Source organism: Eriocheir sinensis, chromosome 56, assembly GCF_024679095.1.
Source record: "Eriocheir sinensis breed Jianghai 21 chromosome 56, ASM2467909v1, whole genome shotgun sequence".
NCBI lineage: Eukaryota > Metazoa > Arthropoda > Malacostraca > Decapoda > Varunidae > Eriocheir > Eriocheir sinensis.
Window position 1 is genome coordinate 276,543 of NC_066564.1, and position 21,081 is coordinate 297,623.

A 21,081-nucleotide genomic window follows, 5' to 3' on the forward strand; every position below is an offset into this window, starting at 1 on the left:
ATACTTTTTTTCCGCCTCTCAGGAAAAACCGTTGTCTCCTCCCTGTGCATGCGTGGCCCGGTGTTGTGGGGAAAACTTTGGGGTATGAAATATCTCCGGTGATGAGGTTTCATACTTAGATCATCAACATTAAAACACTAAGTAATGTTTTATGTTACTCAAAAATCAATATATCATAGAGAAAAATCATTTAACTTTGCCCCAAAAATGATTATTCACTGCCTCAAATTTGATATTCCATATTCGTTGGTGAGCATGCCATGGTATTGAAGGCACCCGGTGTTGTGTTATTTGGTGTCCCATTGTCAAAAGCTGGCGCTTTTGTGTACAAACACTGGTCTCTCGTGAACTGCGCATGCTCAGACCATTAAGTGTAGACCTGTACAGTCTCACAATGTTTTTTTAACACATTAAGAGTTGCTGGAAAAGGCGGAAAATGTGTGATATATACAAGATAAGAGGCGGCCATCAGCTTAACGTGTGAACTTTTATCATCGATACTCAGTAAGCCCTTTGACCTCTACCGAGTGAAGAATTAAGGGGGATCGACCTGATATATGAGGTCAGATGAGGCGTGAATGTCGTAAACAATGAATTAGGTTTAGGGGTGAGCTCACAAAGGCGACCGTGTGACCTTATTTAAATGGCCGCCGTGGTCGTTCAGAAGCTCATCGTTTTTTACTGATTTCCGGTAAAGTAGAGTACGTGGCGGCACGGGGCTTGAGGGGCAGGGCGACACGTGCATTGTATTCCTGTGTGTGAAGTTGGAGAGCGGGATATAAGCCGGTAAGGTCAGAAAGGTCACGTATATAACTGGCTTGGGGTGTCCGGCTCCATATATGACCTTAATTATTAATGACCTCTAAGACCTTCGGGCACTATGATAGGGAGAACTAAGATGAATGACCTAATGTATGGGGTCAAATGAGGTGTGAGTGTCTTAAATATTGAATTATGGGCGTTTAGCGGTGAGGTCATAAGGGCGTGATGGAGCGAACCATATGTGACGTATTTTCTCAGTTATCAATAACACCTAAGAACTTTGAACGCTATGAGAGGGAGAACTAAGCTGAATGACCTAATGTATGGGGTCAAATGAGGTGTGAGGGTCTTAGATATTGAATTATGGGCGTTTAGCGGTGAGGTCATAAGGGCGTAACCGGCGGATGTGACGTATTATCTCGGTTATCAATGACACCTAAGAACTTTGAACGCTATGATAGGGAGAACTAAGCTGAATGACCTAATGTATGGGGTCAAATGAGGTGTGAGTGTCTTAAATATTGAATTATGGGCGTTTAGCGGTGAGGTCATAAGGGCGTAACCGGCGGCGGATGGGAGCGAACCATACGTGACCTTATATCCGTGAGTTTTGACCAGTGTAAGACGCCTGGGTACTCCTATATTAAGGGTTAGGGTGTATTTGTGTTGTATTATTGCAGACATGAGGTGTGGGTTGTGTTACTCAGGAAATATTGAAGGTTAACGTGAGCTAGAAGTGTTTAAAGGGTGACTCGTCTAGCGGGCGGGGTGAATTTTACGAATTTTTCAGATTTATTTATTTCAGTGTTATTTCTCTTGATTTTTTTGCGTTTTCATCGTCATGGTTGTGATTTCGTGTGTGTTTGAGGTGGTATTGATGGTGATTGTGGTGATTTTAGGTGATGCATGTGGTGGTGATGACCCGGGGTGGTGAACCTATTAACTCTAAGGGGAATATGTAGGTTAGCGTTGTTGCCTTGACCACATGTGCTTACCCTAGACCATCGGGTGTCATTCTAGAGTTATACATGCTCCTGGTACTGCGAAGGCTGGCATGAACTTATATTTTGCCTGTCAATATTTACTTTGCTCTCACAGGAGGTTAAGGTTAAAATCTAAGTTTAATCCAAGGTTAGGATAACTTAGTGATGACCAGTATCTTATCCTAGACCTGGGGCTTCTGTGCAGTGGTTATCAGTTAGCACACCCGGCTCACAACCGAGAGAGCCTGGGCTCGATTCCCGGGCAGAGTGGGAAAATTTGGGAGGCTTTTCCGATACCCTATGCCCCTGTCCACCCAGCAGTGTACCAGATATTAATTGGGGGTTGTGTCCCATCTCCTGGGATCTGTTCCCTTCTTTAATTCCTTCCCCTTCTGTCTCTCTCCGGCATATGACCACAGATGTTGCGCCGACTAAATGAAATTTTCGAACTTTTTTATCCTAGACCATCGGGTGTTATTCTGGAGGTCTGCTCATGATACCGTGAGGTCTGGAATTGACCTATTTTGTCTGTCAATTTTTATCTTGCTCTCACAGGAGGTTATGTTAAAATCTAAGTTTAATTCAAGGTTAGGATAACTTAGTGCTGACCGGGCATTTTTTGTTAATGTTTCCGATATTTTTCAGCCCTTGAATATATAAATAAGTGTGAAGTGATGAGACTTGGGTGTTTTTTCTGGAATAACACCCACTTGTTTAGGATAAATAGGCAGGATAGGCCTCTCACAGTCACCACACTGCCGTTGATGTCACTGGCGGGAGAGGTGGCTACGGTCATCTCCATACTCACCGCCTCTTAAAATATTGTCTTGGGGTGCAACGCTGTATATATTTGTTTTATTTCATTGTGGTAGTAGAGCGCACGGCAGGTACGGTTAACCCGGTAGCTGTGGGGATCATGTTTCTTAACTTGGTAGCAGCGACACATCAAATTTGTGTCTTTACTGTGTAGCAGCGACGGGCCAAATTTATGTCTTTGCCGTGTAGCGACGGGCCAAATTTGTGGCTTTACTGTGTAGCAGCGACGGGCCAAATTTGTGTCTTTACCGTGTAGCAGCGACGGGCCAAATTTGTGGCTTTACCGTGTAGCAGCGACGGGCCAAATTTGTGCCATGATATAAACCCCCCAAAATAGATGATACATAATCTGATCACAAATGCTTTATATATAATATGAAATGGTTTGTGTGAGGGGAGATTTTTTTCTATTTTTCTTGCTTGGAGGGACCATTAAGAAACATGATCCCTGCTGCTTCCACCACTAGGTTAAAGGCCCTTCCCTCTAAGCGAGAAAAATGAGAAAAAAATCATCACTCACACAAACCACTTCATAATATCAATTCATTTGTGATCAGTTTATTCATCATCCATTTATTTTTTTTTTTTTTTTTACGTCTTGACCTATTGCGCCGGTAGGCTTCTTCCCGGTGGATCCTAATGGTCGGTGGTGGGGTTTATATCCTTCTTAATATATCAAGTTACATATCATGGCAAGAATTTGGCCCGTCGCTGTCGCTGGTACACTGTAAAGCCACAAATTTGGGCCCTTGTTGCTACCGGGTTAAGTTAGGTCTTGTTAGGATAGCTCAGCAAGTTTGGGCAGGTTAGGATAGCTTAGATTTAATTCTCTAAATATATGGTCTTGGGGGGGGACACACCTGGAGATACATTTCTGTTTATATTGTGTTTTGATAGTGGCTTGCTAAGACTAGATTAGGTTCATTAAAGTTTGGTTAGGTTAGGATAGCTTAGATTTAATTCTCAAAATATATGGTCTTGGGGGGGACACACCTGGAGATACATTTCTGTTTATATTGTGTTTTGATAGTGGCTTGCTAAGGCTAGATTAGTTTCATTAAAGTTTGGTTAGGTTAGGATGACTTAGATTTAATTCTCTTTATATATAGTCTGGGATGACACATTGAAGCATATGTTTTTACTTTTTGCATATTTGGCGTCAGAACACAGGCTGGGGAAGGAGACGGTGGCTGAGTGGTTAGCGTGCCGGTCCTGCGTTCGCCGCATCATGGATGAGGAGGGTTTGAATCCACTGCTGCCACAGGCTACTTGTCCTGAAGACCACCACCATCATCCTGGACTGTATGGGACTGTCCAAGGGAAAGCAAGATGGGGCCGCTATAAACACTTGCCGGCTTGGGCCCACCACCAGGCCCAGCCAAGGGAGGTAAGGAAAAAAAATATGGCTAGGTTTGAATAAGTTTTAGGTTAGAATAGCTTAGTATTAAATTATCTTGTAACTATTATTATTGTCAATATTATCATTCCTATTACGTGTAATATTATCCAGCTTGTAAGGGACTGTATGCATATACAAATACACTGTATTGCCAAGAAACAAGAGGAATTAACTATTTTAATGATAAATATAAGTGAATCTCGTTATTGAGGACCAGGAGACAGATTTTGTGTTGGAAGTCAGTAAATATAAGAGGCTGAGTACAACTGTCTGGCAATGTTGGCACTGCCTCAAAGTATAGGCCTGGCTGTATGTATAGACTTATGAGGGGAGAGAGAGAGAGAGGGAGGGTAGAGGAAGAAAAGTATGTAAAAAAACAAATATGAGAGAGAGAGTATCAATTAATTATCTTAATTATACAGCCCTTGATAGAGAGAGAGATTTTATAATATATTATCCCATGCTGTCTTTCCCAGTACAAGACTTTGAGAGTGGACACATATTTGCAGGTTGGTGTAGCAGTGCCGGGAGGTGCCATAACACAGGGCACTCCTCACCTCAACAACAGTCTCTTCACCGACAAGTAATTCTTCACCAACAAGCTTTTCAGCAGCCTGGAGAAATAGGTAAGCTTTCTCTACTCATTTCCTGCCCTGCCTTCATTACCCCCGCCAGAAGCCTCCAAAGGGTGAACCCGTTATATTGAGCTGTAAAATGTTCAGCAGCTCACTTAGTAACCCAGTGTGTTGTAAAATGTTCACTACCTCCCCTTGCTTAGAGGGAAAGGCCTTTAACCCAGTGGTGGTGGTGGTAGCAGCGGGGATCATGTTTCCTAACCCGGTAGCAGCGGGGATCATGTTTCTTAATGGTCCCCCCAAGCGAGAAAAATGAGAAAAAATCACCCCTCACACAAACCATTTCATAATACATATCAAAGCATTTGTGATCAGTTTACACATCATCTATTTTGGGGGGTTTAAATCATGGCACAAATTTGGCCCGTTGCTGCTACACGGTAAAGCCACAAATTTGGCCCGTTGCTGCTACACGGTAAAGCCAAAAATTTGGCCCGTTGCTGCTACACGGTAAAGCCACAAATTTGGCCTGTTGTTTACACACGGCAAAGCCACAAATTTGGCCCGTTGCTGCTACACGGTAAAGCCACAAATTTGGCCCGTTGCTGCTACACGGCAAAGCCACAAATTTGGCCCGTTGCTGCTACACGGTAAAGCCACAAATTTGGCCCGTCTCTGCTACCGGGTAAGAAACATGATCCCCGCAGGGTTAAGCATAGGGTGCATGATATATGTTTCCCAAAGTGCTTACTACACACTGGATACATATTATACATGCAAGATTGGTTTTGCTTTATAATATAGTTAGATTAATTTGATTTATTTATTCAGCCCTTGACAGAGAGGAAAGTAATATTTCTTATTGTACAAGGGACTTACCACAGACATGTCGCCAACCTGATTTTGTATAAGTTTAAACCCAGGAATAAGTCACCTCCAATCCTGGCATCAAAGTTCCTTAAGCCCCTAACTCACTCACCGGTGCTAATGCAGGAGTCAAGTCATCATTATACAGTAAATATTGGTGTGAAAAAGACTCCTAATATTGGCCGCATCATGTGTGGAAATACATATTAAAAGGAAGCCTAGCCAGCAGGGAGGGAGGAGGAGGCTCACTACATGGTTTGGTCTCAAAAGCTAACAGGCTATATTTTCACCTGCAAGGGTAGATATATATTTTTCTGCTTACTTTTTGCCTTATTTTACAGCCTTTGACAGAGAGGAAAGTAATACACATAAACTGATCACAAATGCTTTGATATATAATATGAAATGGTTTGTGTGAGGGTGATTTTTTCTCATTTTTCTTGCTTGGAGGGACCATTAAGAAACATGATCCCTGCCACCACCGGGTTAAGTTAAAGTTTTCTAAAGAAAGAATTGCTACATTACATTTGTAAGTCACTGACACAACAAAAACACGTCCTCACACTCACCACCATCACTTTGTTGATGCGTCATGGACAGCGATATTAGGTAGGGTTAGATACACGGAGCCAAGGTTCAGAGGAGCTGCTTCGTGCAGACTCCTATGTTCTTATGTCACTGGACGAGGTGGAAGGATGCTTGGGTGCCATAGTAGGGGTCAAAATGCAGTGTGTGTATTCCAGAGAAATGTTCCACTCACAGTGCTGGCTAGCTTCAGACTGAGGAGAAAGACAGCGTCTCCGCCATAGCAGGGCACGATAACAGAAAACCTTATTCCCGATAACCGATAACTGATAATGAAAAACCTTAACAACACCCTGCGCCGTATCCGAGATCGCCACGCGCGCTAAATTTCAAATGTCGCTATTGAATATGACAAGCTTTCAGCCATAAACTCAACATAATCATCATGTATTATATATGAAAACATGCAGAATTAAATGGTACACATAAAGAAACTCACTACGGCCAGGCCAAAACAACTACCCGCACTGTATCCGAGATCGCCACGCGCGCTAAATTTCAAATGTCGCTATTGAATATGACAAGCTTTCAGCCATAAACTCAACATAATCATCATGTATTATATATGAAAACATGCAGAATTACATGGTGCACATAAAGAAACTCACTACGGCCGGGCCAAAACAGCGCCCTCTGCTGTGTCCGAGATCGCCGCTAAATTTCAAAAATTTCAAATGTCGCTATTGAATATAACAAGCTTTCAGCCATAAACTCAACATAATCATCATGTATTATATATGAAAACATGCAGAATTAAATGGTGCACATAAAGAAACTCATTACGGCCGGGCCAAAACAGCGCCCTGCGCCGTATCCGAGATCGCCACGCGCCAAATTTCAAATGTCGCTATTGAATATAACAAGCTTTCAGCCATAAACTCAGCATAATCATCATGTATTTTATATGAAAACATGCAGAATTAAATGGTACACATAAAGAAACTCACTATGGCCGGGCCAAAACAACACCCCGCACCGTATCCGAGATCGCCATTCGCGCTAAATTTCAAATGTCGCTATTGAATATAACAAGGTTTCAGCCATAAACTCAACATAATCATCATGTATTATATATGAAAACATGCAGAATTACATGGTGCACATAAAGAAATTCACTACGGCCGGGCCAAAACAGTGCCCTGCGCCGTATCCGAGATCGCCACGCTCGCCAAATTTCAAATGTCGCTATTGAATATAACAAGCTTTCAGCCATAAACTCAGCATAATCATCATTTATATATGAAAACATGCAGAATTAAATGGTGCACATAAAGAAACTCACTACGGGCAGGCCAAATGAACACCTCGCACCGTATCCGAGATCGCCGAGTGTGCCAAATTTCAAATGTCGCTATTGAATATAACAAGCTTTCAGCCATAAACTCAACATAATCATCATGTATTATATATGAAAACATGCAGAATTACATGGTGCACATAAAGAAACTCACTACGGCCGGGCCAAAACAGCGCCCTCTGCTGTGTCCGAGATCGCCGCGCGCTAAATTTCAAATGTCGCTATTGAATATAACAAGCTTTCAGCCATAAACTCAACATAATCATCATGTATTATATATGAAAACATGCAGAATTAAATGGTGCACATAAAGAAACTCACTACGGCCGGGCAAAACAGCGCCCTGCGCCGTATCCGAGATCGCCACGCGCGCCAAATTTCAAATGTCGCTATTGAATATAACAAGCTTTCAGCCATAAACTCAGCATAATCATCATGTATTATATATGAAAACATGCAGAATTAAATGGTACACATAAAGAAACTCACTGCGGCCGGGCCAAAACAACGCCCCGCACCGTATCCGAGATCGCCATTCGCGCTAAATTTCAAATGTCGCTATTGAATATAACAAGGTTTCAGCAATAAACTCAACATAATCATCATGTATTATATATGAAAACATGCAGAATTACATGGTGCACATAAAGTAATTCACTACGGCCGGGCCAAAACAGTGCCCTGCGCCGTATCCGAGATCGCCACGCTCGCCAAATTTCAAATGTCGCTATTGAATATAACAAGCTTTCAGCCATAAACTCAGCATAATTATCATTTTTATATATGAAAACATGCAGAATTAAATGGTGCACATAAAGAAACTCACTACGGCCAGGCCAAAACAACACCTCGCACCGTATCCGAGATCGCCGCGTGTGCCAAATTTCAAATGTCGCTATTGAATATAACAAGGTTTCAGCCATAAACTCAACATAATCATCATGTATTATATATGAAAACATGCAGAATTACATGGTGCACATAAAGAAACTCACTACGGCCGGGCCAAAACAGCGCCCTCTGCTGTGTCCGAGATCGCCGCGCGCTAAATTTCAAATGTCGCTATTGAATATAACAAGCTTTCAGCCATAAACTCAACATAATCATCATGTATTATATATGAAAACATGCAGAATTAAATGGTGCACATAAAGAAACTCACTACGGCCGGGCCAAAACAGCGCCCTCTGCTGTGTCCGAGATCGCCGCGCGCTCTAAATTTCAAATGTCGCTATTGAATATAACAAGCTTTCAGCCATAAACTCAACATAATCATCATGTATTATATATGAAAACATGCAGAATTAAATGGTGCACATAAAGAAACTCACTACGGCCGGGCCAAAACAGCGCCCTGCGCCGTATCCGAGATCGCCATTCGCGCTAAATTTCAAATGTCGCTATTGAATATAACAAGCTTTCAGCCATAAACTCAGCATAATCATCATGTATTATATATGAAAACATGCAGAATTAAATGGTACACATAAAGAAACTCACTACGGCCGGGCCAAAACAACACCCCGCACCGTATCCGAGATCGCCATTCGCGCTAAATTTCAAATGTCGCTATTGAATATAACAAGGTTTCAGCCATAAACTCAACATAATCATCATGTATTATATATGAAAACATGCAGAATTACATGGTGCACATAAAGAAATTCACTACGGCCGGGCCAAAACAGTGCCCTGCGCCGTATCCGAGATCGCCACGCTCGCCAAATTTCAAATGTCGCTATTGAATATAACAAGCTTTCAGCCATAAACTCAGCATAATCATCATTTTTATATATGAAAACATGCAGAATTAAATGGTGCACATAAAGAAACTCACTACGGACATGAAAAAACAACACCTCGCACCGTATCCGAGATCGCCGCGTGTGCCAAATTTCAAATGTCGCTATTGAATATAACAAGCTTTCAGCCATAAACTCAACATAATCATCATGTATTATATATGAAAACATGCAGAATTACATGGTGCACATAAAGAAACTCACTACGGCCGGGCCAAAACAGCGCCCTCTGCTGTGTCCGAGATCGCCGCGCGCGCTAAATTTCAAATGTCGCTATTGAATATAACAAGCTTTCAGCCATAAACTCAACATAATCATCATGTATTATATATGAAAACATGCAGAATTAAATGGTGCACATAAAGAAACTCACTACGGCCGGGCCAAAACAGCGCCCTGCGCCGTATCCGAGATCGCCACGCGCGCCAAATTTCAAATGTCGCTATTGAATATAACAAGCTTTCAGCCATAAACTCAGCATAATCATCATGTATTATATATGAAAACATGCAGAATTAAATGGTTCACATAAAGAAACTCACTACGGCCGGGCCAAAACACCGCCCCGCACCGTATCCGAGATCGCCATTCGCGCTAAATTTCAAATGTCGCTATTGAATATAACAAGGTTTCAGCCATAAACTCAACATAATCATCATGTATTATATATGAAAACATGCAGAATTACATGGTGCACATAAAGAATTCACTACGGCCGGGCCAAAACAGTGCCCTGCGCCGTATCCGAGATCGCCACGCTCGCCAAATTTCAAATGTCGCTATTGAATATAACAAGCTTTCAGCCATAAACTCAGCATAATCATCATTTTTATATATGAAAACATGCAGAATTAAATGGTGCACATAAAGAAACTCACTACGGCCAGGCCAAAACAACACCTCGCACCGTATCCGAGATCGCCGCGTGTGCCAAATTTCAAATGTCGCTATTGAATATAACAAGCTTTCAGCCATAAACTCAACATAATCATCATGTATTATATATGAAAACATGCAGAATTACATGGTGCACATAAAGAAACTCACTACGGCCGGGCCAAAACAGCGCCCTCTGCTGTGTCCGAGATCGCCGCGCTAAATTTCAAATGTCGCTATTGAATATAACAAGCTTTCAGCCATAAACTCAACATAATCATCATGTATTATATATGAAAACATGCAGAATTAAATGGTGCACATAAAGAAACTCACTACGGCCGGGCCAAAACAGCGCACTCTGCTGTGTCCGAGATCGCCGCGCGCGCTAAATTTCAAATGTCGCTATTGAATATAACAAGCTTTCAGCCATAAACTCAACATAATCATCATGTATTATATATGAAAACATGCAGAATTAAATGGTGCACATAAAGAAACTCACTACGGCCGGGCCAAAACAGCGCCCTGCGCCGTATCCGAGATCGCCACGCGCCAAATTTCAAATGTCGCTATTGAATATAACAAGCTTTCAGCCATAAACTCAGCATAATCATCATGTATTATATATGAAAACATGCAGAATTAAATGGTACACATAAAGAAACTCACTACGGCCGGGCCAAAACAACGCCCAGCACCGTATCCGAGATCGCCATTCGCGCTAAATTTCAAATGTCGCTATTGAATATAACAAGGTTTCAGCCATAAACTCAACATAATCATCATGTATTATATATGAAAACATGCAGAATTACATGGTGCACATAAAGAAATTCACTACGGCCGGGCCAAAACAGTGCCCTGCGCCGTATCCGAGATCGCCACGCTCGCCAAATTTCAAATGTCGCTATTGAATATAACAAGCTTTCAGCCATAAACTCAGCATAATCATCATTTTTATATATGAAAACATGCAGAATTAAATGGTGCACATAAAGAAACTCACTACGGCCAGGCCAAAACAACACCTCGCACCGTATCCGAGATCGCCACGAGAGCCAAATTTCAAATGTCGCTATTGAATATAACAAGCTTTCAGCCATAAACTCAACATAATCATCATGTATTATATATGAAAACATGCAGAATTACATGGTGCACATAAAGAAACTCACTACGGCCGGGCCAAAACAGCGCCCTCTGCTGTGTCCGAGATCGCCGCTAAATTTCAAATGTCGCTATTGAATATAACAAGCTTTCAGCCATAAACTCAACATAATCATCATGTATTATATATGAAAACATGCAGAATTAAATGGTGCACATAAAGAAACTCACTACGGCCGGGCCAAAACAGCGCCCTGCGCCGTATCCGAGATCGCCACGCGCGCCAAATTTCAAATGTCGCTATTGAATATAACAAGCTTTCAGCCATAAACTCAACATAATCATCATGTATTATATATGAAAACATGCAGAATTAAATGGTGCACATAAAGAAACTCACTACGGCCGGGCCAAAACAGCGCCCTGCGCCGTATCCGAGATCGCCATGCGCGCCAAATTTCAAATGTCGCTATTGAATATAACAAGCTTTCAGCCATAAACTCAGCATAATCATCATGTATTATATATGAAAACATGCAGAATTAAATGGTACACATAAAGAAACTCACTACGGCCAAAACAACACCCCGCCGTATCCGAGATCGACATTAGCTATAAATTTCAAATGTCGCTATTGAATATAACAAGGTTTCAGCCATAAACTCAACATAATCATCATGTATTATATATGAAAACATGCAGAATTACATGGTGCACATAAAGAAATTCACTACGGCCGGGCCAAAACAGTGCCCTGCGCCGTATCCGAGATCGCCACGCTCGCCAAATTTCAAATGTCGCTATTGAATATAACAAGCTTTCAGCCATAAACTCAGCATAATCATCATGTTTATATATGAAAACATGCAGAATTAAATGGTGCACATAAAGAAACTCACTACGGCCAGGCCAAAACAACACCTCGCACCGTATCCGAGATCGCCGCGTGTGCCAAATTTCAAATGTCGCTATTGAATATAACAAGCTTTCAGCCATAAACTCAACATAATCATCATGTATTATATATGAAAACATGCAGAATTACATGGTGCACATAAAGAAACTCACTACGGCCGGGCCAAAACAGCGCCCTCTGCTGTGTCCGAGATCGCCATTCGCTAAATTTCAAATGTCGCTATTGAATATAACAAGCTTTCAGCCATAAACTCAACATAATCATCATGTATTATATATGAAAACATGCAGAATTAAATGGTGCACATAAAGAAACTCACTACGGCCGGGCCAAAAGTATCCGAGATCGCCCAAATTTCAAATGTCGCTATTGAATATAACAAGCTTTCAGCCATAAACTCAACATAATCATCATGTATTATATATGAAAACATGCAGAATTAAATGGTGCACATAAAGAAACTCACTACGGCCAGGCCAAAACAACACACCGCAACGTATCCGAGATCGCCTCGCTCGCTAAATTTCAAATGTCGCTATTGAATATAACAAGCTTTCAGCCATAAACTCAACATAATCATCATGTATTATATATGAAAACATGCAGAATTACATGGTGCACATAAAGAAACTCACTACGAAAACAGCGCCCTCTGCTGTGTCCGAGATCGCGCTAAATTTCAAATGTCGCTATTGAATATAACAAGCTTTCAGCCATAAACTCAACATAATCATCATGTAAGTCTAGGTGAGTAGGGTAGTAGTAGCCTAGTATAGTAAAATCACTGAGAGCTGATGCCTACATATATATATATATATATATATATATATATATATATATATATATATATATATATATATATATATATATATATATAGCCACACACACACACACACACACACACACACACACACACACGTCAATATGGTCACTGGGCACAGCAAGGTGAGCTCTCTTCCTCTCCTTGCCAGCCTCACTGGTTATTTGTTTTCCTGAGACAGATTTATTTACGATAATGACCAGTTTTTAGGACGTATTAAACTGTTTGCATGGAGAAAATAAGGAGAAAGAAAAGGTGTGAAATATGCACTTTAAATTTGGTATTGGCCAGCAGCCTCATCAGTGGCTGTCAGCCAGTGAGGAACAGGAAAACTGACACGCTCTCCCTGTGGAAGGTGCTTCTCCTCAGCCAATCCATTTTAGTAAGACTGGGAATGAGGAGGCGCAACAGAGGTGAGCGGGGGAGGACAGGTCGACTGGTGTTCAGTAAAATTGTAAGATACGAATACCCTACGACGTGACGTGTTATATTAAGTGTCAGCAGTACTACATTCAGCTGTAATTGCAGGAAGGTGGGTGGTGAGTTATGCGCATAGCTGGGCGTTATCGCGATACTTTATCGCTGATAACAAAATCGGGTTGTCGGCCATCCGCTGCTTATTTAAATATATATCGGTATCTTCGTTATTTTTGTAACCAAACTAGTGATAATCGCTACTTTTTTTCTGCCTCAGAAAAAAAAAAACGTTGTCTCCTCCTACTCGCATGCGTGGCCGGGTGCCCGGTATTTTATGAAAAACTTGGGGTATGAATTATCTTTGGCGAAGAGATTTCGTACTTAGATCATCAACATTAAAATACTAGGTTATTTTTTTATGTTAGACTCAAAATCAATACATCAAAGAGAAAAATCATTTAGCTTTGCCCCAAAATGATTATTCACTGCCTCAAATTTGATATTCCATATTCGTTTGTGAGCATGCCATGATATTGAAGGCACCCGGTGTTGTGTTATTTGGTGTCCCATCGTCAAAAGCTGGCGCTTGTGTTAACAAACACTGGTCTCTCGTGAACTGCGCATGTTCAGACCAGTAAGCATAGACCTGTACAGTATCACAAAGCTTTTTAACACATTAAGACCAGTTGCTGGAAGGCTGAATCAGACATACAGTACAACCATCCTCGCTGTTTCTAGAACGACACTGTACATATAAATACAACTCGTACAGAGTGTCGATCTAGAAACATAGGGGATGGTGGTAGTGGTACTGTATGTCTGATTCAGCCTTCCAGCAACTCTAAATTACGGTTAAAAAGCTTTGTGAGACTGTTCAGGTCTACGCTTGCTGGTCTGAGCATGTGCAGTTCACGAGAGACCAGTGTTTGTCGGTGGGGACGCCAAATAACACAACACCGGTTCAGGCGTTTCTAGTATTACCGTCCATATGCACGTGTCAACGTGTGGTTTTCAGATTTTGTAAGTTTTTAAAAATACAGATAATGAAAATATGAATTCATCTATGTTTTTTATTTGAAATATCAATATAGTATCGTTTTCGCCTATCGGACTTGTCGCTAGATAGTATCGGAATTGTGGATTAATATCGGGTGTCGGTTATCGCCTATATTTGTGTTTCCAGTTAATGAATATCGGTTATCACTGATAAGGTTTTCCATTATCAGTTATCGGTTATCGGGAATAAGGTTTTCTGTTATCGTGCCCTGCTATGGTTATGCGAGCCAGGGTGGGCACCTGCTGGAGGCTAGGTGGGCGCGGGGTGGATAGGTTTAGTAGGGTTGAGTAAACGTGAGAATTACAATAACATTAATCCTCATGATTCCCTGGTAGCACGTATATAATTTGTTTAATATTATTAGGTAGTATTAATGGTTTATATGGATCATGTGTCCCTCGTTCAGTAAAAATAGTAGTTGCTAATAGGCGCACCTAACACAACCAAAATATGGGGTACACACTTGGCGCAGGGACTGTTTTGGGGTGTCATTGAAGGTAACAGGCTCAAGAGTGGCCTGTCCAGATATTTTGTTTTTTATTTATTGATGATCCACGAGACATCCTAGAGTTAAATCAAAGTATGTGTTATCATTGTATTCATTCCTACACACTCTGGTAATATCTCTGTGGGGTCTGATTCACTTATTAGAGTGAAATTCTATTGTGAAAAACAGCCACAAATTCGTGTCACTGGTGAAAATGAAACTGATAATTTAAATTTTGCCACCATGAAATATATACAAATAGATAAATTTGAGTGACTTCACCTGCTTTGCACAGTAAAAATATGCTATTTCAGGCATCTGACACCCTCAAAAAGGCGTGCGCACTCCTCTGGCCTAGGAGCTTCAGCCTGGACATTGTGGTTAGGTCATTACATACTCAAATCAGGACTAGGTTTTGGGAGACAGGTCAGGTCATTTTGTAGACTTGTGATACTGGGCTAGACTGCACTGGGTACACCACACGCTGGAGTTGCACCCAGTTTATAATGATATCATTTTGGAGCAGTGAGTGATGGGCTTTTTTTTTACTGTAAAAATAAAAAGTATGTTGATGTTTACACAGTTAATTGACACCAAACTTGATTTGCAGACACTACCAAACGAAGAAGAGGAGGAGGAGGAGGACTGGGAAGAAGACGAGGAACACAGGAGGAACCCATTGGTGAGTGTTAATTTATTTTTTCTAAAATGGTTAACGAGCAGTCAAGGAATTTTGATAATAAGGAGGGAAAGTTTGCAGCCAGGAACACCTTGGTACTGCAAACACAAACACACACACACACACACACACACACACACACACACATCAACTGGAATGTTTTCAAGATGCCTTAATACCACAATGTTGTTTTAAATTTGTAAGTTTGGGCAGGAAAATGTTTAAAACTATGACCCTGTGTCTTGGGAAGGTTCTGACCCCGACCCCTGAAGTGACCCTCTGGTGGTAGTGGCTGTGTGGAAGGAAGGAAGGAAGGAAGGAAGGGTTCAAAGTTGAAAGGAATTTATATTTATATGTAAAATGTATCTTAAGGTTTACTCAGAGCAATGACTCCTTACTTGAATTACAGAGAGAACAAGAAGAAGAAGAAGAAGAAGAAGAAGAGGAGGACACAGGAATTCCTTGGTAAGTGTTAATTTATTTTCCTCTATTTCTTTTCCATTTATCAATATTTTCCTTGCTTCTTTGTTTTCCTGTCTTCATTTTCTTTCTGTAATGGATTGTTCTGAGGAAGGAAGGAAGGAGGGAGGGAGGGAGAAGGAAGGAAGGAAGGAAGGAAGGAAGGAGCAATGGGAAGGGAAAGAAGGGAGGAAGGAAGGAGGGAGGGAGGGATGAAGGAAGGAAGGGAAAGAATGGAAGGAAGGAGGGAGAGAAAGAAGGAATGAAGGAGGGAAGGAAGGAAGGAAAAAGATAGGAAGGAAAGGGAAGGAGAGAAGGAAGGAACAGAGAGAGAAAAGAACAAGTGAATAACAGAAAGAACAGTAATAAAGGAAGGAAGGAAGGGAGGGAGGGAAGGAAGGAAGCTCAGTAAGAATGTATCAGTTTGTAAGAACACAAACATGGGATCAATTTTTTTTTACTAAACACAGAAATAGCAATTAAAAGGTCAAGGAGAGGTCAGGGGTGTGGTCACCTTCCTGCCTTCCTTCACTATGTATGTATGTATGTATGTAGGAGGGGAAGGGAAGGAAGGAAGGAAAGAGGGAAGGGAGGGAGAGGAATGAGGGAGGAAAGGATGGAATGAAGGAAGGGAGGAAAGGACTTAAGGAGGGAGGGAGGGAAGGAAGGAGGGATTGAAGGAAAGAAGGAGGGAAAGAGGCAGAGAAAAGGAAAGGAAGTAATGGAGGAAAGGATGGAATGAAGGAAGGGAGGCAAGGACTAAAGGAGGAGGGGAGGGATGGAAGGAGGGATTGAAGGAAAGAAGGAGGGAAAGAGGAGAGAAAAGGAAAGGAAGGAATGGAGGAAAGGATGGAATGAAGGAAGGGAGGCAAGGACTACAGGAGGGAGGGAGGGACGGAAGGAGGATTGAAGGAAAGAAGGAGGGAAGAGGAAGAGAAAAGGAAAGGATGGAATGAAGGAAGGGAGGCAAGGAATAAAGGAGGGAGGGAGGGAAGGAAGGAAGGAAGGAGGGAGGGAAAGGGAGAAAATGAATGTAGGACTATCTTGTGCGTCAGTCAGTTGTTGGCAATGTCCGCCATTTCTTTCCCACATTCAAGATTGGTTACTCAAGGAAAAAAATCCAAGACGCGTCCGACACAGGCGTAAGTGACCACAAGGTGTCGTATTTGCCGACACTTTACGGTCAATGTTACGCGCCCATGACCCAGCCCAGCCTGAGACAGCCTTGGTGTGGGCAGACCACCGCCCGTGTTCAGTCATTGCATGTGGCCACTGAAATGAACCCAGTCAGAGTGGGGTACACCGTCCACCAATTGAATCCCATGTCCGCCATACCCGAAATGTCCTCCGCAGTGCCCCCAAAAGTGAAGTTTGTTATATAGCAGTGCGGTGTAATACTACTAACAGAGCTTTTCATGGGTGGTTTTCCTGTTCCAGGTGCAGAAGTCTTGTGAAACTGTCAGCAGGGTCACATTAAACTCTAGCAGATGAACCTGACTCAGTAAAGGTGGTATATCACTCATCAGGCAACAACAACATGACAAAATAATAATAGGCCGAAGTGATAGCGTACTGGACCCACATTCGTCGCGTGATGGACGACGCGGGTTCGAATCCTCACGCTACCACGCTGTGTGGGGCCGGGAAGATGTGCCGTGGGCTCAACCCCCCCCAAGCGACTCCCCCTGACCAGGGAGGGAGGGGATACAATTACTTCAAATTACATTGAATACATATGAAGTTGTTTTAATATGAATACAAATACCTTCTTGTCATAATTGGGTTTAGCAGTGTTGTAAAGTTATCTAAGATCAGGGAGGGAATACAAGTGTTGTGGATTACAATACCAATACAGTACTTCAAATTACAGTGAATAGAAATACTGTTTTGATATGAATGAATACACCTTCTTGGCATAACAGCAGTGTTGTAAAGATGTACAAGGTAGTGTAGCTCATAACCCTGTACTCAACACAGTGCTAACAAGAAGGCTGTTTTGATATGAATGAATACACCTTCTTGGCATAACAGCAGCAGTGTTGTAAAGATGTACAAGAGCTCATAACCCTGTACTCAACACAGTGCTAACAAGTCCCCCGGGAGGCTGTGTGGACTTGTAATGCCTGCTATTACAGATGATAGATTTTGAAGTGTTCCTCAGATAATTATTTGCACAATACAAATACTTTTCCCTTGTATTCCTATCACAATGAGAATGCTTTGATTTCTATCAATAGTTATACCAATACAAACACACCCAAATATGGTATTCCAGTGTATTTGAATAGGAATGGGGGTGGAGGCGGCCTTGGCCCTGAACTGTCAAGCCGCTCAAGTGTCATTTCCCTCATTGTTAAGGTGGTGGTCAGCTGTCAGGTGCTTGTCAGGGCAGGCTCGTCAGGTCACCTGCTGTGTGGAGCGATGACTCGTGTTCAGGTGAGGCCACTCACTGGCAGCACTGTTGATGAAGACCCGTCACAGCCGAGGCATTCATGTGCAGGGAAACAGTTCACAGGGAGAGAGAAACACTGCTGTACAAGATGTTAATTAAAAGTGGGAATACTACTATGAGCTATGTTAGTACAGTAGAGCCCCATTTAGCGTGAGAATTAGGTGGATGAACGCGGTCGCGCTAACTAAATTTGCGCTAATTGAATAAAGTAACCAATATGAAAAAAAGTTATTTGGTGCACACGTGGGTCTGACTTTTGGGTTTGATAATTACTCAAAATACGCAGTCATCAGTTATGCGGTTCACGCTAATTGATCTCGCGCTAAGTGGGGCTCTACTGTAGTTATGTTAGTGCAGTATTGGTATACAAGAATACCATAGTACTAGTGTTTGTTAGATAAACATGCAGGAAGCAAAGAAATATCGCTGAATTAGCGCCGGGATGAGCTTACAAAATATCCAAGTTGGTGTTTGTTTGCATTTAGTGTGTGGGAAAATATACCAGTAGAGTACTTGCAAAACCTCCATCCATGGCTATGATCTGCCCATGAAAACCTTCTCTGTGGCCTTGGGAAAAACATGTAATGACACATTGAAGGAGATGGAGAGATGGTACCTTATTTCAATGTGCTAAAATGGTACCATGAAGGCAGCCTGCACACACACACACACACAATGTCTGGGGCCCTCACATGCATGGACTTCATCTCATATAATCTTGTGGGCCTGTACTTCAGTTGCTTGCACTATAATCCATGTAATTTCCTCTAAAATCTATGTAATTTCCTTTAAAATCCATGTCTTTGCCATTCCCAAACTGGGGCCCATAAAGCAGACTGAAGGAGCCCATAGTTCAAGGTTAGTTTAAGTCTTGAACTAACCTTAACCTACGGCGCCCTTCATTGTGCTATATGGTCCCCAGTTTGGGAACCAGTGGATAGAAGGATAGATAGATAAAGGGTGATAGATAGTTATAAATAGATAGTTTTTGTGTGTTTGCAGGGGTCACTGTTCCTTAATGGCACAGAGGAAGGGTCACACCGCCACCAGGCTCTTAAAACTACCCCTGGAAATGCACTAAATTCCTAGAAAAAGTGTGTCAGATATGTGTTTTTTGGCTTCACGGCACAGACCTATGGTCATACTACCACCTCCAGTGTCTTAAAACTATCCTTGGAAATGCCCCTAAACTCCCTTGAAAGCCTTGTCAAATGTTTTCTTTATGTAAAAAAACAAATATGAGAGAGAGAGTATCAATTAATTATCTTATACAGCCCTTGATAGAGAGAGAGATTTTATAATATATTATCCCATGCCGTCTTTCCCGGTACAAGACTTTGAGAGTGGACACATATTTGCAGGTTGGTGTAGCAGTGCCGGGAGGTGCCATAACACAGGGCACTCCTCACCTCAACAACAGTCTCTTCACCGACAAGTAATTCTTCGCCAACAAGCTTTTCAGCAGCTTGGAGAAATAGGTAAGCTTTCTCTACTCACTTCCTGCCCTGCCTTCATTACCCCCGCCAGAAGCCCCCAAAGGGTGAACCCGTTATATTGAGCTGTAAAATGTTCAGCAGCTCACTTAGTAACCCAGTGTGTTGTAAAATGTTCAGTACATCCCCTTGCTTAGAGGGAAAGGCCTTTTAACCCAGTGGTGGTGGTAGCAGCGGGGATCGTGTTTCTTAATGGTCCCTCTAAGCGAGAAAAATGAGAAAAAATCACCCCTCACACAAGCCATTTCATAATACATATCAAAGCATTTGTGATCAGTTTACACATCATCTATTTTGGGGGGTTTAAATCATGGCACAAATTTGGCCCGTTGCTGCTACACGGTAAAGCCACAAATTTGGCCCGTTGCTGCTACACGGTAAAGCCACAAATTTGGCCTGTCGCTGCTACACGGTAAAGCCACAAATTTGTCCCATTGCTGCTACACGGTAAAGCCACAAATTTGTTCCATTGCTGCTACACGGTAAAGCCACAAATTTGTTCCATTGCTGCTACACGGTAAAGCCACAAATTTGTTCCATTGCTGCTATACGGTAAAGCCACAAATTTGGCCCGTCGCTGCTACCGGGTAAGAAACATGATCCCCGCAGCTACCGTGTTAAGCATAGGATGCATGATATATGTTTGCCAAAGTGCTTACTACACACTGGATACATATTATGCATGCAAAATTGGTTTTGCTTTATAATATAGTTAGATTAATTTGATTTATTTATTCAGCCCTTGACAGAGAGGAAAGTAATATTTCTTATTGTACAAGGGACTTACCACAGACATGTCGCCAACCTGATTTTGTATAAGTTTAAACCCAGGAATAAGTCACCTCCAATCCTGGCATCAAAGTTCCTTAAGCCCCTAACTCACTCACCGGTGCTAATGCAGGAGTCAAGTCATCATTATACAGTAAATATTGGTGTGAAAAAGACTCCTAATATTGGCCGCATCATGTGTGGAAATACATATTAAAAGGAAGCCTAGCCAGCAGGGAGGAGGAGGCTCACTACATGGTTTGGTCTCAAAAGCTAACAGGCTATATTTTCACCTGCAAGGGTAGATATATATTTTTCTGCTTACTTTTTGCCTTATTTTACAGCCTTTGACAGAGAGGAAAGTAATACACATAAACTGATCACAAATGCTTTGATATATAATATGAAATGGTTTGTGTGAGGGGTGATTTTTTCTCATTTTTCTTGCTTGGAGGGACCAT

General features: G+C 41.9%; 1 long non-coding RNA gene across 2 annotated transcripts in view; it reads left to right on the forward strand.

Moving 5' to 3' along the window:
• The first annotated feature begins 247 nt into the window (after window positions 1-247).
• LOC126984140 (uncharacterized) overlaps window positions 248-21,081 on the forward strand; it is a 68,459-nt gene continuing 47,625 nt past the window's right edge. The window contains exons 1-6 of one of the 2 annotated variants that reach the window (XR_007736440.1): window positions 248-786; window positions 3,732-3,948; window positions 4,470-4,586; window positions 15,380-15,451; window positions 15,858-15,913; window positions 19,721-19,837. This is a non-coding gene — a long non-coding RNA (uncharacterized LOC126984140). Of the gene's footprint in view, window positions 787-3,724; window positions 3,949-4,469; window positions 4,587-15,379; window positions 15,452-15,857; window positions 15,914-19,720; window positions 19,838-21,081 lie in introns of both variants that reach the window. The other variant, XR_007736439.1, reaches the window with a different exon arrangement.